Source organism: Puma concolor, chromosome C1 (assembly GCF_028749965.1).
Source record: "Puma concolor isolate L17-30 chromosome C1, mPumCon1.1.hap2, whole genome shotgun sequence".
NCBI lineage: Eukaryota > Metazoa > Chordata > Mammalia > Carnivora > Felidae > Puma > Puma concolor.
Genome location: NC_141674.1, coordinates 32,138,068 through 32,155,008, shown reverse-complemented (window position 1 = coordinate 32,155,008; position 16,941 = coordinate 32,138,068). Strand labels below are relative to the sequence as shown.

Genomic DNA, 16,941 nt, shown 5'->3' with positions numbered 1-16,941 from the left:
TAAGTGAAATTGGCCATTTGGTCTCACAAGGCTCTGGTAAAATTTGGAAAATAACCATCATAGGCAAGGAATGGAGACACGGGAGTCAATATTTATGGAAATTTTACCATGTGCCAGACTTCATCTCATTTAGTCCTTACAGCCATTCTGTGTGTGTGCGTGTTGGGGCGGGGGGGGGGAGGTACAGTATTGTTCCCTGCAGTTTACAGATCGGGAAACTGAGGCTTGCAGAAGCTCGGTAAATGTTTGGCCAGGATTTGAAGCCCATGCTCCTTACACCCAGCCAGTGAGCTCCTCTACCCTCCCAAGGAAAAAGGGATGAGCAGAGCTGGGCCCACTCTGGCCCCCTGTCTCTGCATGCCCTGGCAACCAGGCCCCCTAAACCTCACTTTTCTCAACCCAGAGACCCCACAGTCAGGCCTAATAATTAGTCTAAGTAAAGCATAATCCATTAGCGATCAGAAGCCCTTAGTGCATTCTCATTTTATTAGTGGGGAAACTGAGGCCCAGGGAAGTAAGTCCCCTCCCCTACCTGGGCTTCCTCTGGCGGTTGCCATAGGGACAATGCCACATGTCCCCTCCCAACTCAGTTTTCAGTGATATCCCTTTGGTAGCTTGACATCATCGATGGTATGAGTATTTACACCGTGGATATTGGAAAATGCTATAAATCAGGGTTTTTGTTTGTTTGTTTTTATTCCTTCTGAAGAGAGCCAGTTAAGACATTTACTAGCACACCACCGGCTTCCTCCTTTCTATAAGGAAAAGGAATCGTAAACATGAGTGGGGATCTGTTTGGGAACAGCTCCCATCAGACTGCAGGTGAACTGAACCTCAGCCTGGCATGGCTGTGATCTTATCACTAACATCCATATGCTTTGTGATTTATTTGTGTCAGAACGATCTGAGGGTCTTGATGAAAATGCTTCCTGGGCACCACTGAATCAGGCGCTCTGGAGGTAGGGCTCCAGAATCTGCGTTTCAACAGGTCTCCTCAGGTGACTTACTGGCTCCTGAGTTTGAGTACCACAGCTCCACATCCCCACTGCCATATCACATGATGCCTCAGACACAGAGGGCAGAGTTTACGCCCACAAAAATATGCAGTTCAGCCTCTGTACTTGAATGCTCACCATGTGCTAGCTGAGGGCGCGTGAAGACAGTCCCAGGTCTTCTTCCGGCTTCCCTGTCTCTGAGGCGATGTAGACAGCGCATGGGTGCATTGACACTGGAATCGGGCAGAATTCCAGCCATGTCACCTCCCAGAGACTTCCACGTAAGTTTGCTGGAAAGTTCCAGTAGAATCTATTAATACATAGAAAATGTATAGCTAATTGTTAATCATCCCAACGATTTGAAGCAGAAGAATTGAGTTACAGTCCTGGATATGGTCTCCACTAGATGTGTGATCTAAGGCAAGTCCCTTCACCTCTCTGATGTACAGCATCTTTCCTAGAGGTTTGTAAGACTCAAAGGAAATAACACTGGGAAAATGGACTCATTTAAATAATGCTAGATACACATTTATTTCCTTAGCTCCCTCACCTTTGCAGGTGTGCTTGGGACTGTCTCCGTCACCAGCCTTTGAGCACCTCAGAGCGAGCCCTGGGCTCACCCATCTGTCTGTGTCCCACACATAATAAGTATTTCCCACAGGTCTGTGACTGAATATGAAGGTATGACCTACAGATTGATATAGACAGATAAAGCCTCTCTCACACAGATGCACATCGATACTGGTATACAATTATTCATAAAGAGGTGACATGGAATTATAAATAGAGCACAGGGCTTGAGGTCAGGAGTTTCGAGTACTAGGGTGGGAAACTGTATCTACCACTGCATAATAAATTATCACAAATTTAGGGGCTTAAAACAATACATATTTACGATCTCACAGATCCTGTAGAGCAGGAATCCGACTGTAGCTTAGTTGAGCCCTCTACCTAGGGTCTCACAAATCTGCAGTCAAGGAGTTATCCAGGGCTGCCATTTCATCTGAGGCTCAACTGGGGAAGGATCTGTTTCCTCACTCACTCATTCATTAACAGAATTCAGTTCCCTGCAGCTGTAACACCGAGAGCTTCACCTTCTTGCTATCAGTCAAAGGCTGCCCTCAGCAACTGGACTTGCCTGCAGTTCCTTGCCATGTGGGCCTCCCAACATAGGCATCCCACAAGACGGCGGCTTGTTTCTTCAAAGCCAGCCGGGGACTTAGAAGAGACAGACTCCAGTGAGATGGGTGCTACAGTTTTTAAGTCATGTAACCGTGTAGCCACTCGTGATAATGTATATTCCATCCTTTCCATCACCTTTGCTATATTCTTTCAGTTAGAAGCAAGTCCCAGACCCTGCCCACACTCAGGCGGGGGGAATTACACAAAGCCGTGAATGCCAGCAGGTCCCTCCGCCACAGGAATTCAGATGAACCTTATGAAGGATCTTCCTTGTAAAGCTGGCAGACAGTAGAAGTCTGAGAAACCTTCTAACCATTTCACTTTCCAAAGGAGAGAATGGAAGCCCAGAGAGACTGAGTCACCAATAAGTACACAGCAGAATCAGACTGGAATCTAGACCCCCTGACTGCCAATGTCCACTATACTGCTTCTCTCCCTGCTTATTGTCAGGACTTTGGGGCCAACAGACAAAAATTTACGATGCTTTGAAGATGTAGCTCAGTGGACATTGGAATGTCATGGAACACCTACAGAATAAATCCAAATTCTTAGCATGACATTCAAGATCTTTGGACTACCTGGCCCCACAAAGCTTTCTCATCTCACCTTTTACTATCCCCCCTGGTATGTTCCATCACAGAACTATTTGCAGCTTTTCTACCCAGAATGCCATTCTCTTTCTATGCCTGGAAAACAAACAAACAAACAAACAATGAATAAGTAAACCTAGAGTCCCAGCTCAAATGCCACCTTCTCTGTGAAACCCTCCTCAATTCTTGTAGGCAGAATTAACCACTCCCTCCAATCCGCTCTCTTAGGATTTTGTTCAGGCTCCTGTGCACCCCTTTGCATAGGTATGAAAGTTGCTTTGAGTTCTATTTTCTCCTGTGAAACTAGGATCATAGAGAAGGGTGATTAGAAAGATGTGAAACAAATGTGGTTAAACGAATCTATCCTGCCAGCTGGCCTTGTCAAGAGACCACCACAGCCTGTCCTGCCGAAACACCACCAAGGCTAATGAGAGTATTTATTTCAAAGTAGATGTCTCCAGAAGCTCACTGCAAGTCAAGAAAAGGCTAGCTAGATCCCCACCCAATTACATTTTCCTCGGTAGTTCTCTTAGCCCTGTGCTCTGATGGGTAAAGCTTTACTGACTGATTGAACAGAATTGGGCAGAATTCAACAGTTGTACTTGATGTATACCAAAGGCTAGCCTATTGTAAGAGTTCAGGTTACAGAGACAAATAAGACAAGAAGAGGGCATGGAAAATCTAAAGCACATGGGCTTTAGAATCAAAAAAGTTTGATTCATCTCAGTTCTATGACCTGGAGCAAGTAATTTAACTTCTCTGACCTTAGTTTCCACAGCTAAACAGGGGATAACAATGTATACTTCCTAAACAGTGCTGTGTGGATTACATGAAAGGATATATATGCCTGGCACATGGCCGGTGCAGTGCCCCTGACCCATCCACAGGGAATCACTAGCTACACGGCAATGCTTCTCATCGGCTATGATGAACGCTGATAGGAAGTGCTGGGAGAGCAGAGTGAATTGAGCGACTCATTCTACTGTGCAGAAAAGGAGGGAGGGGCACCTGGGTGGCTCACTGGCTTAAGCTTCCCGCTCTTGATTCCGGCTCAGGTCATGGTCTCACAGTTGGTGAGATTGAGCCTGTGTGGGGCTCTGTGCTGTCAGCACACAGCTCGCATGGGATTCTCCCTCTCCCTCTCTCTCTCTCTGCCCCTCCAACTCGTGCATGCTCTCTCTCTCTCTCTCTCTCTCTCTCTCAGAATAAATAAATAAACTTTAAAAAAAAAAAAAAAAAAAAAAGGAGGAAGAGGCTTCAAACAGGATGAGCAGGAATGACCAGGAGGACATTCCAGGCAAAAGGCACAGCGAGCACAGAAGCAGGCTGTCCTAATACCCAGTCTTGGTTTTGTCTGCTTCCAGATTAGGCAGCCTCTAGACCCTGAAGTTAACAGAGAGGTAAGACAGCATCTTCCTTCTGTGACAGATGACTGACATTTTTATTTCTTTGCCATACCGGGGAAAGTGCCTTCTCTCTCAACCAGAAATATGAGATAATCCAATTTGCAGCTAACTTAATGCTGAGAATTGAAATGCACTGAATTCTAAAGTTCTGATTCTAAGAAGAATGTCAAATGAGGCTCACTCCCAGTGCCTGCGATACAATTTTAAAATATATTTTACGGACTGTGATGCCATTAAATTGAGACATATTAGAACCTGTGTGTGATCGAGTTGCTGTGGGAATGCTTAGAACCTTCCAACATTTTACATCCATAATTGCATGACCTTAATCTCTTACACCCCCAGAATTGTAGAATGTTAGCTATGGAAGACCCCACTGAAGTTCGACCTCCACATCTTCCTGATGGAGAAACCCGGGCCAAGACATGGGGAATGAAACTGCCTCAGACCATACAGCAAAATCCTTAATCTCTGACACTGGAATGTAGGCCTCTCATCATTAAGCCCAGAGCTCTTTCTCCTGCATGATCATGGTTACCTACTCCAGAGGGGCTGTTAAAAGTTTAGGGTGGGTCTTTTCAAGTTGTGTATTTCAGTATGTTTTGAAAAGGTTTCATTTCCTTTGGGTCCAATTGGCTGTTTTTAACAAGGTCGATACTAAAAAGGTTTTATCATACCTCAGGCTCTTGACCATATCCTTAGTACTTAGGTCCTGAAGGTGATAGAATCTTAAAGTAGAAAGGGATTTTAGAGGTTTATCTTGTTGTCTCCCCTTCCACCAGAGAAATAGCCTTCTTGAGCACTTCCTGTAGTATGTTCAGTTCTCCCAAGGAAATTTATCCTGTCGTGTGGCCAGGACTCCATGTTTCAGCGAGAACTCTGTTTCTCTGTCTACTCTGCCCAGAAGAGAAAGAGAAGGAAGGAGAGGGTGCTTACTTACTAAGCACTGTTTGGGTACCAGGCATATGTATGGGGGGCTTAAATATATCACCTCATTTAGTTCTTAAAACATCTCTGTAAAGTAGATGTGATCATCCCAATACATGAATGGGAAAAAAAAAAACAACTCAGTGAGTTTAAATAATGTGCTCAAGTTCATCCACAGTAAGTGGAAGAGCCAAGCCCATATGTAACTCTTTGGAATGTCCCGTCTCCCCTGCCTTCTGTCTCTCTTCCATAAAGCCTTTCAGCACGCCACACTACAACATCCTTTCATAAAAAAAAAAAACAAAAAAACAAAAACAACAACAACAACAACAAAAAAACCCTGCTTAAATGCCTTTGATGGCTCTTCAATACCCACTCGAGGTAAATCGTCCGAGCTCTTTAGCTTAACATCCAAGGCCCTTGACGATCTGGCTCCAGCTGGACTTTGCAGGCTCGCTTCCCTCCGCTCTGCCAGCACATCCAAGGTTTTCCTTGAGGATGCCTTTCTGCCTGCACATGTCGCGCTCGCTGCCTGCCTGCCCTTCCCTTCTTCCTCTGCCTAAAGCTCCACTCAGCTGTCCCCTCCCTGGTGAGGCCTTCCAGGCTCTCTGCAGCATTATTCTTCTCCGCTTTCCCCCAGCACGGCATACACACCCCTTTCACACCATTCTGGTCCTGCAGGGGCGGGGACTGTATTTTACTTTGCTTTGCATTCTCTGCTCTTGACATGTGATGGTAAATACTACAGATATTCATGGAACCGAACTGAGGCTTAATCCTTTCCCGGATGTGAGTCCTTCAGTTACTTGATGACCTCTCTAAAGCCTGCCCATGCCATTTTTTTCCTAGTTATTTCTTCTCCAGGCCAAATATTTCCAGCTCCTCCAGCTGTTTCTTATAAAGTCTGATTTCCAGATTCTTATCATAGTGGTCATTTGCTTCTGGGTGACAATGTCAACATCCCTGTTTTAAAATGTGATGCCTATGGGGCACCTGGGTAGTTCAGTCGATTAAGCATCTGACTTCAGCTCAGCTCATGATCTCACAGTATGTGGTTTGAGCCCTACATGGGGCTCTGTGCTGACAGCTCAGAGCCTGGAGCCTGCTTCGGGTTCTGTGTCCCCTCTCTCTCTCTGCTCCTCATGTTCTGTCTCTCTGTCTCTCAAGAATGAATAAACATTAAAAAAAAATTTTTTTTTTAAATGTGATGCCTAGGACAAAACTTAGAAGCCTGGATGAAGTCTGGTTACAGCAGAACAAGGTAAGAGGATTCCACCCTCTGATTTAGATGTAACATTTCTTTAACCATTACTGTGTGCCAGGAACCTCTCCCTAGTTTATTTTCTTGCACTCCTGCAATGATGTGACAAGGTGAGTGCTATTTTTCGTGTCTTATAGATGAGGATACTAGCCGTCTGGTAAGGTACTTTGAAAGCACATTAACTTAAAGTCACAAGCCCAGAGCACAAAGTGAGCTTGTGGCCAACTGATACCTTTAGCTCATTTTTATGTCTACTGTGGGCAAGTTTTTTGTTTTTGTTTTTGTTTTTTCTTTTTTTTTTTTAATTTTTTTTTCAACGTTTTTTACTTATTTTTGGGACAGAGAGAGACAGAGCATGAACGGGGGAGGGGCAGAGAGAGAGGGAGACACAGAATCGGAAACAGCCTCCAGGCTCCGAGCCATCAGCCCAGAGCCCGATGCGGGGCTCGAACTCACGGACCGCGAGATCGTGACCTGGCTGAGGTTGGACGCTTAACCGACTGCGCCACCCAGGCGCCCCTGTTTTTGTTTTTTCTAGTTGTAACCAGCTAGTAACAGGCTTAAGAGCAACTGAGGACAGAAAGAACCAGTACCTCTAGAAGGCTGTGGAATCAAGCACAGAGAAAAGACAGGTTGGATTAATGACCAACTTCCTAACAATAACAGCCTTTATCTAGGAGCTCAGACAGAGCCTGGAATTTCTCAGCACGTAACTTCCTGGAACCATTTTTATTTGGTATTTAACGGAAGGAAAAAGAGAAGAAGTGTCTTACTAAACAGTGAGATTTGGGTTCAGCACTCTTCCGCAAAGCCCTGAGACCACCAGAATCGGAGCGGCCAGCCTGGTTGGGGCCCTGTGAGTTACAGAGGAGGCAGTAAGGAGGCTGGTCTACGGCCTGGGCCTGTGAGGACCCCACTGCACACATCATTCCATAAATGTCTACTGAGAATTCCTGTGTTCCAGGTATGGTGAGGGGCTGGGCATGAAATGAAGAATGCAGAGTCAGTTCCAACCTTCTGGAGCTTATCATCAGGGAAGACAGGCACAGAAGCAGATGTGCACACGAGGTGGTAAGTATAACGAGGAAAGGATGTGCCCAGGCCACAAGGGGAGCACAAGGAGGGACATTTAACCTGTCCTGGGTGAGGGTGGAAGACAAGGGATCAGGGAAACTGTGGCTTAACTGATGAGCAGGAGTTAACCTGGTGAGGCAGGAGGAGGAGTCAGAAGAAGTTCCAGGCATGAGCAGAGGCAGATGCATAAAGTTCCCATAAAGTGGAAAATATTACAAGTAGTTTCGTGTTTAATTACACTTCAAGAGGCTGGGGAGTATCCGGGATTATTAGGTGTATGTTGTGTGTTAGACACTCCAATAAAACACTCACATACCAAACACATTATTTCAGATCATTAACTCACTGTGTGACCTTGAGTGAGTGAATGCCCTTCTCTGGGCCTCACTAGTAAAATGAAGACTAGATGAATTCCAAGGTGCCATCTCATCTCGGGTCTGGCATGACCTGAGGGGCAGGCATTCTAATCTATGGTCTGTCTGCCATGTTTACAGAAACGCTAGTCGGGTTAATGGAGCACAATGGCCCGGCTTTCCCAAGCTACAGGCAGCATATTCAGCAGGAAGTAAATTCTGTTCGTCTTGAAAATGTTTACCAAGCATCTAATGTGTGCAGGATTCAGAAAAGACAAAGATTAAACTTGCTGTCTGGCAGGGTGGGCTACGATAAATGCCATTGGCAAGGGTCAGATGGTGAGCTGTAGGGAGCTCAGGGTTGGGAGAGATCAGAGCCAGCTTGGCTTCCTGGAGGAGAAGGCATTTGTGATGGGCCCAGGGTGCACAGATTGTCAGGGAAGAGGCTGAGCAGAGGCATTCCAGGCAAGGGAAGCCGCAAGAGCCTGACAAGCCAATCAACAACAGTACTTCCGCATCCCCCACCAACTGCCCCACTCCCCCCTGCGTGTCCTCTGCTCACCCCACCCTACCCACTCTCAGGATTCTTAACTGACAGTTGAGACTCTCCAGAACAAAGCCTCCTTCTCTCTGTCCAGCTCACTGACCCATTTTGCTCCTACGTAAACCTCTGCTCCAGCCACACAAAGCTACCTGCCATTTCTTAAATGCTCCCTCAGTTTTCTGTCCCTATCTCACTCTGCATTTCCAGACAAAGCCCCTTCCCCAATACTCTCTCCTCTGCCTCTCACTTTCCTACCCATCATTCAAGGTCCACCTAGAATACCACCTCCTCTATAAATCTGCAAGTCTATAAATCTACAAAGCCTCCCTGAATCTCTTCCAAACACTGCAACATTTTGACTGCATTTCCCTCCTGGCACTGAGCCCTTCCTGCCTTGTACTGTAATACCTTTCCTTGTGAACCGTAAGCTCTGTGAGGGGAATGCCATGCCATGTGGGTGTCTCTCCCAAGGGTCTTGCACAGGGGCACTCAGTGACAGACCAGATGGGCAGCTCCCCGGCACACGCACAGGCCGTGAACAAAGTGGTCAGAGGGAGAGGTTAAACAAACCTGCGCTTTGACCGGCATTTAAGGGGACCCGGAGTTCTGTCACCATTGGCTATCCAGCCAGCATCATTGCCCTAGACTTAGGTGAGGCATGGAGCTTGCCAACAGCCCCCGCAGCTCGCTCTATTATCCGGTCCTCGTAATTGCTTCCAGGACGTTCAGGGCTCCTGGTGAGTCTGATCAGAAAATTTCCAACCATTCTTCTGATGCCAAACTTAGTATGCAGATGAAATCTGTGTAAAGTGCCCATTTAATGATCTTAGGCGGCCTCGAAGCCGAAAAGGAGTCACAAAGGGCCAACAACCAAAAGAAGGTTTGAAAGGGAAAACATCCACATCGAGAAGGAGACGAAGAGTCTGACGCGTCTCAGTACCCCCCACCCCAGCCCACCCCCACTTTCTTTAAGCACCAGAAGCCATCTCTTCCCTTTCCTTCACCAACTCTCCCTTGGGGCCGCTGTCCTCCCAACAGTGAAAATAAAATGTCAGACTGTGAAAGTAGACAACTGTTCCCTTGATTGTCAGTCCTGAAACAAGCATTCTTTCCTGCGGTCCCTTATGGAGGGCTCTGCCAGGTTCATTCCTTAATGTAATATATAAAACAGCAGGCTTGGGGTTTGCTAGCATTCCTTCTTAAAAAAAATTTTTTTTTTTTTTGCCGATTTTCTTCCCTCTCTGTTACTGCTGCACCTTTGGCCTTCTGCCCCTGTGAGACCTTTTCCAAGGGTGTCCTCACAGCCCAAACCTACTGTCCATCTGCCTCTTGGTTTGAAAACTCCTTAGATCTCCTTTTTTGAAATTCCAACTTGAAACAATGAAACCTGTGATGCGCTGTGCCCTGGGGCACTGAGTGGAATAAACGGGAAGTGTTCCCCTAAGGTGCTACAATGTGATATACTTCATACAGAGATAGTCAGCAAGTGCCAGCACAGAGGAGGCAGCAATGAACTCTTCCTGGAAAGTTTCAGAGAAGTTTTGACCTGGAGATAAATAGAAGCAGGAATCCAAGAGATGATAGATGCCCTTTTTTTTTTTTATTTTCTTGACAAACATGCAGGGAGAGCTCCCTCCGAAGAAGTCTTGTCTGGGACATTGGAGCTACAGGTGTGAATAAGGTTCCTAATCCCAAGAAACTTTCAGCCTAGAAAAGGAATTTCGAAATGTACCCTAATAACGGCAAGACCACCACGTATCATGCCATGGAGTTACGGAACAAACCGTCAGCGGAGTTCACAGAGACTGTTTAAGAGAACGTTTCTCCCTGGATGGAGCACGCAGAATTCTAAGATGGCCCCCAAGACTCCCAGCCCCTGGTCCATGCATCCTGCATAATCAGAGACAGAGCATCTGATAAATTTTACTCCTGAGGTTAGGTTTATGTAATGTGGCACGGTTGCCCTCGGTTAGGGAGGCTACCTGGGCTGGCCTGACCTAATGACAAGTTTTGTAAAAGCTCAGAGTTTTCTCTGACTGTTGAAGAATCAGAGAGATTGAAAGAGTGAGCAGGATTCAATGTGAAAGAGATTCTCTGTTGATGAGATAGAAGGGGGGCCATGTGGCAAGGACCTGAAAACAGTCCCCAGTTGACAGCCAGCAAGGCAATGGGGACCTCAGTCCTACAACCATAGAGAAAGGAATTCTGTCAAGGAGCTGAAGGCACTTGTGGCACACACTTCCTTAGTCAAGCCTCCACATAACAAGGTAACCGGCCAACGCTTTGACTTTAGCCATCCGGTACTCTGAGCAGAGAACCCGGCCACACCACTCCACTCCAGGCTTCAGACCCACAGAACTGTGAGCTAATCAATGGTGGTGTTTTAAACTAAGTTTGTGGTAATTTGCTATGAAGCAATAGGCACTTTCAGGACTGTCCTCTTGTTGGCTGTTTACATCCCAGCTTCCCAAACTGTGGGCTCTTTGGATTCAGGCCGTTATCTAATTATCCTTGTAAACTTAGGCTACTGATAAGACGGGTACTCCTTAAAATTCCATCAAATGAATGTTTAAAGGAGACTCCGGGATGCAGATCAGGATCTGAATACACTCTGTGCATTCCCTCCTCCCAGAGATGGGGAGACTGATCCCAAGCCCAATGCTCAGACGAGCGGGACCCGAAAGTTACCATGTTTTAAGTAATACCCACACCCTTCTCCGCAGGGCTCTTGGGATTTATATTTCACCAAAGATCTTAGCTATAGGTGAAAGCCAAATATATTTCAAGTCCTTGAACCTCATCTATTCATTTCCTGTGAAACATTGTTTTTAATATGAGATTAAAAAATAACACGATGAACACTTGTATACCCTCCACCTAGCTAGCAAATAGTCAAAACTCCCTGCTTACTCTCCCTGATGGCTTTCCCAACCCCAGGCCCCTAGAGATCACCACTCCCTGGAATTTGTTACTGTTTCCGCGGTTGTCTTTATATTCTCCTACATGTGTATGTGTGTCCCTCAACAAAATTGATCCCGTTTTGCTTATTTTTAAACTTTATATAAATGGCAACATACTGCTTATCCTTTTTTTGTTATGCTATTTCTAAGCTGTTTTCATGTTATTACATGTAGCTCTAGATCAGGGGGTTGGCAAATTTTTCTATGAATGGCCAGAGAGTCAGTATTTTAGGCTTTGCAGGCCATAAGCCCACTGTAGCACAAAAGCAGCCCATAGATAACCTGACTGGGTTCCAATAGACTTTTATTTTCATATAAGTTGCATGTGTCATGAAAATATTAGTCTTCTTTTGATTTTTTTTCAACCATTTGAAAATGTAAAAATCATTCTCACTTTCTGGGTCATACACAAAGAGAAGATCAGGCCAGATTTGGCCTAAGGACCAAAGATTGTTTGTCAATCTTGCTTTAGATCATTCATTCTTTTTTTTTTTTTTTAAGTTTACTCATTTATTTTTTGAGAGAGAGTGAAAGAGAGTGCTCATGAATGCACATAATGGAGGGGCAGACAGAGAATCCCAAGCAGGCTCCACACTGTCAGCACGGAGCCTGACGTGGGCTTCAATCTCACGAACTGTGAGATCATGACCTGAGCCGAAATCAACAGTCAGATGTTCAACCGACTGAGTCCAGGTGCCCCTAGATCATTCATTCTTATTGCTATAGAATATTCTGTTGATTTTACACCCATTAAAAAAATTACCAAATATTTACCAGGCTCAAGAAATATAGTAGGCACTGTTTTAGAGCAGACATTGGTCCTGCTCCTAAGAAATTTACCGTGTAAGTAGGCAAGATAAGACTTGTTAACTGATAATGAGGTAGAAAGTGAGAAAGACCCTAATAGAGGTTTGAATGGCCTGCCACGAGAGCCAACAGGAATGGAAGCAGGAGAGCTCATTTCATATATGACCAGTGGTTGAGAAAATGGGCTCTAGAGACAGGCGACCTGGGTTCCCATCCTGACTCCACAATTTCCTAGCTGTGTGACCTTGGACAAGTTTCTTTACCTTTCTGTGCCTCAGTTTTCTCACCTGTGAGATGCAAATTATAGTCATGTTTACTGCGTAGGTTAGGAAAATTAAATTGTCACAAGAATTAAGACAGTACATGTAAAGCATGTGGAAAAGTGCCTGATTCACAGTAAATATTACATAAATGTTATTTTTTTATTATTCAAGCTGGAAGATCATGGAAGGTTTTGTGGAGACTGTATTAAATTAAAAGATGGGTAGAATAAGGACATAGAGAAATGGAGAGGGAGGCATTTTAGAAGACAGGGCAGTACATGGAAAAGCCCAGAATAGCAAAGGACAAGTGTAGAAAACTACCAGTGAACCATATAAAGGAGAATGGAGACAAATGGATTTAGAAAGGAAAGTTGTGGCCAGATGATGGAGAGTCCTGAGTTCAAGGTTAAGGCGTTGGACTTGTCCTGTAAGTACTGAGGACTTACTAAGTTTTAGGATCTGGGGACTGACATGATGCTTCCCGTTCCTGGCAGCTGCAGGAGACAGGTTTGAGAGAAGAGTCAGAATTACATTACAATTCAGGTTGCCTGGGTGGCTCAGTCTGGTGGGCATCCGACTTTGGCTCAGGTCATGATCTCATGGTTCATGAGTTCGAGCCCTGTGTTGGTCTCTGTGCTGATAGCTCAGAGCCTGGAGCCTGTTTCAGATTCTGTATGTCCCTCTCTCTCTGCCTCTCCCCCGCTCATGCTCTGTTTCTCTCAAAAATAAACAAACATTAAAAAAAAAAAAATTAAAAAAATAAGAATTACGTTACCACTCCAACAGTCCAGAGAATGAGGCCTTGACTAGGGAAGGTAAGGGTACTTTGGAAATGGATTGGATATGGAGGACAGGGAGGCATTTTAAAAAGTATTACCATGATGGGGCACCTGGGTGGCTCAGTCGGTTGAGCGCCTGTCTCTTTATTTTGGCTCAGGTCGTGATTCCAGGGTCTTGGGATCAAGCCCCATGTCAGGCTCTGTGCTGAGAGTGTGGAGCCTGCGTGGGATTCTCTCTCTCTCTCTCTCTCTCTCTCTCTCGGGATTCTCTCTCTCACCCTCTGCACCTCCCCTTCTCACATGTATGCTCTCCCTCTCAAAAAAAATTTTTTTGAACTAAAAAAGAAAAAGCACTACCATGGCTTTAAGACTGGGTAATTGGGAGGATGGCCATGCCATTGTCTGAAACAGGGGACACAGATAGAAAAGGTTTAGGATGGAGAGTCATGATTTTGGTTTGTAACCCATGAAGTTTAAGGACTCCATATGGAATTGACTAAAGGAACTGGGGCTGAGAACAAAAAGTGTTGGGGGAGAGGGCTGATGATCTAGACTAAAAGCTTTGGGTTAATCCTTCCAACAACTTGACGTGATTGGTACGTGATTATCCCCCCTTCTATTCTACAGAGGAAGAGACTGAAACCAGAGAAGTTAAGGCTAACCCCACAGTTCATAATCAACCACCCCACTCTACTGCCACTGCAGCTGGCTTCTCAGGGCTTCACCCTAGGACAGTCCCCCAGGGCCTTACTCAGAGACTATATGATGCAATTCCAGGAAGCCTGGACTATCTACCTTCCTGACTTTAGCAAATGAGAAGCAGGTATGAAGGGGATGGACATAATGACAGCAAGATAAGTGGCAGCTAAAACCCAGAAACTTTAAGAAACCATCTTGAGAACCCGGAAAGCATAGCATTCTGGGGCCATTTGTTAAGGTCCTTCACTCTTCAAAGAGTCCTTCACTCTTCAATAGTCCAAGAGGATTTCTAAATAATAAAGCCTGATACTGCTACCAATTCATGTTCATAATGAATCAAGAAAATAATTTTTTTTCTGTATACTTAGGATGGCTAAGAGGTTTCTAATACACCTTTAAAAGATTTTCATCTGGTATGGATACTTTTTGCTTTTTCTTTTCTTTTTTTCTTTTCTTTTCTTTCGAGAGGGAGAGAGAGAGAACACGACTGGGGAAGAGGGGCAGAGGGAGAGAGAGAGAGAGAAAATTCTGAGCAGGATTTACACTCAGCGTGGAGCCTGATGCCGGGCTCGTGACCCAGGATCATGACCCCAGCCAAAATCAAGAGTCTGACACTCAACTGACTGAGCCACCCAGGTGCCCCACTTTCCTTTTCTAATGTTAAAGGAACAGACTCTCAGCACTCTGGGGGAACTTCTCTTCAAAAGCAGCTTTGCTGACAGCAGAGGTTTTGAGGTTTTGATTCGATTGTTTCTCCTCTCACTGTCTAAAGAACTCCACAAGTATGTGAAGGATACCCTTTAGAGGACCCTCTGCCAGGATTCCCAGGCCTACTCAGTCTGTCATAGGAACTCCTTCCCTTCCTCTCATCTTCCTCCCTGACTTGCTTCTCAGAAAATAGGCAATAAGAGGTACCAGCGTGCTGGGGTCAGAAGGAGTGGTAGCATCCACAGCAAACATGAGCAAAATCCTCGGGACACAGGGCCCGGTGGAAATAAAGGAATAAAACACTTGCCGTCAGGTGGTGAGGCGATACCAAATTAGGAATAAAAAGACCAGAGTCATCTGTGTCCCAGCGCTGCTGCTTAGCTGCCCTGCACGCTCCTGTTATTATACCTCTGCCTGGAATGCCAGTGCCTTGTGAACATACCCCTCAAGGCCTGGCTTGGGTCTTGAGAGCTCCTTCTGAACCGCAAATCTGATTAAGTTACTCCCCTCTTTAACACTTTAATAACTTCTCAGTGCCTGTAGCAGGGGTATTTGTGAACCTTGTGGTCTCAAGACCCCTTTCCACTCTGAAAAATTATTGAGGACCTCTAAGGGGCTTTTTTATGTGCAGTTTGTTGCTTCCATCAATATTTACCATATTAGAAATTAAAACTGAGAAATTTCTAAATCTGTAATTAATTTAAAAATTACAATAATCAACCCATTACGTTAACATAAACACACTTTTTACAAGTGTTTATTTCTTTTTGAGAGAGAGAGAGAGAGACAGAGCGTGAGCACGGGAGGGGCAGAGAGACAGACACAGAGTCCGAAGCAGGCTCCAGGTTCTGAGCTGTCAGCACAGAGCCCGATGTGGGGCTTAAACTCACAAACCATTAGATCATGACCTGAGCGGAAGTCAGAGGGTTAACTGACTGAGCCACCCAGGCATCCCATCATAAACACATTTTTAATGAAAATTATATTTTCTGCAAAAAAAAAAAATATTAATGAGAAGAGTAGAATCTTACATTCATGCAAATCTCTTTAACGCCTGGCTTAAAAGAAGACATCTGGATCCTAAAGTCTGGTTCTGCATTTAAGTTGTTGCAATATCGTATGTCCTATATTCTATGGAATACTTCTCTGTACACTCGTGAGAGAATGGGTGGAAAAAGCAAACTACATTTAGCATTATTCTGGAAGTAATTGGGAGCTCACGGACCTGGGAAAGGATCTGAGGGACACCCAGGGGTGCCAGGACCAGACGATGAAAACCACTGGCCTACAAGGTAAATTCTAAGGTCGACATACAAGGACATCCAGTGTCATTCTAGATCGACAAGACCTCGTCCCAGGTTCTGGCTTCCTCTACCTGTCTAGCTTCAGCTGCATCATCACCATTCCCGCGTGTCTCCCACACTCCTGTCACACCACTCACACCAGCCAGTCATACGGTGTCATGTCTTTATGCCTTTGCATACAACCTTCTCTCCGCCCGAAATTAGCTTTCCCCTTGCAGGCTCTTTCAAAAGCCAACTTGGATGTGTCGCGCCTCCTGTGACCCACCAGGAACAGAGCTGACCGCTCCCTGCAGGCAGAGCACAGGCTTCGATCAATGTCCACGACTGAGTCATTCACTGGCTGGGTGACCTTGGACAAGTGGTTTCACCTCACTCTAGGTATTATCCGGGCCGGATGCGGCTGTTAACCCAGAGGAGTGTAGCAGAGGGCTAGTGGGCACTGAAAGAATGACCTGGCTCAATGCGGGCTTGTTGAATGGGTGAGCCATGAGGGGACAGTGGGAGCTTATACTTAACTAAGCATCTACTTACCAGGTCCCTGCACTGTCCCGTGGGCTTTACAAGCATGAACCTCAAGCCAGCCCCCCTGGATGAGAGATGAGAACCCTGGGGGAGAGGAGCGAGGTCACTCGCTCAAGGTCATCCATCACACAGCGGGTCAGCAGCAGAGCGGGGACTCGAGCCCCGGGGCGCCTCCTCTGCGCCAGAGGCGGCGCCCTGCGTTAGCAGGGCTTCGGGGACGAGACCTGGCGGCTCTTGGGCCCACCGTGCCGCCCACGGGCGCCTGCGCCGCCTCGGAGCCGGTGACCGGCGGCGGAAGGACTCGAACCCGAGCACTCAGCCTTCGCTGGGCCTCAGTTTACCCGTCCGGGAGATGCGGCGCGGAGAGACGGGCCCGGCGCGGGCCGGGCCCCCGGGCGGAGGGCGGGAGGCGGCCGGGACTAGCGGGGCCGGGCCGCTCGGTGGCGCCCTCCCCGCGCAGCCCCGCCCCGCCCCCCGCGCGCGGGCCCAACGGCCGCGGCGCGCGCCACCCCGCGACGGGAGGGGAGGGGCGGAAGCGGGGGGCGGGGCCGGGGAGCCGCCGCCGCC

The 16,941-nt window shown here is 46.5% G+C and overlaps 2 long non-coding RNA genes across 2 annotated transcripts; one reads left to right on the top strand and one right to left on the bottom strand.

The window, feature by feature from the left end:
• Positions 1–464: 464 nt before the first annotated feature.
• Positions 465–16,825, bottom strand: LOC147577955 (uncharacterized). Its single transcript, XR_015254640.1, has 3 exons — positions 16,384–16,825; positions 4,851–5,069; positions 465–1,305 (listed from the first exon to the last, which is right to left on the bottom strand). It is a non-coding gene; the product is annotated as an uncharacterized LOC147577955 (long non-coding RNA).
• LOC147577956 (uncharacterized) lies at positions 6,314–9,409 on the top strand. Its single transcript, XR_015254639.1, has 3 exons — positions 6,314–6,361; positions 7,326–7,432; positions 9,163–9,409. It is a non-coding gene; the product is annotated as an uncharacterized LOC147577956 (long non-coding RNA).
• Positions 16,826–16,941: the final 116 nt, after the last annotated feature.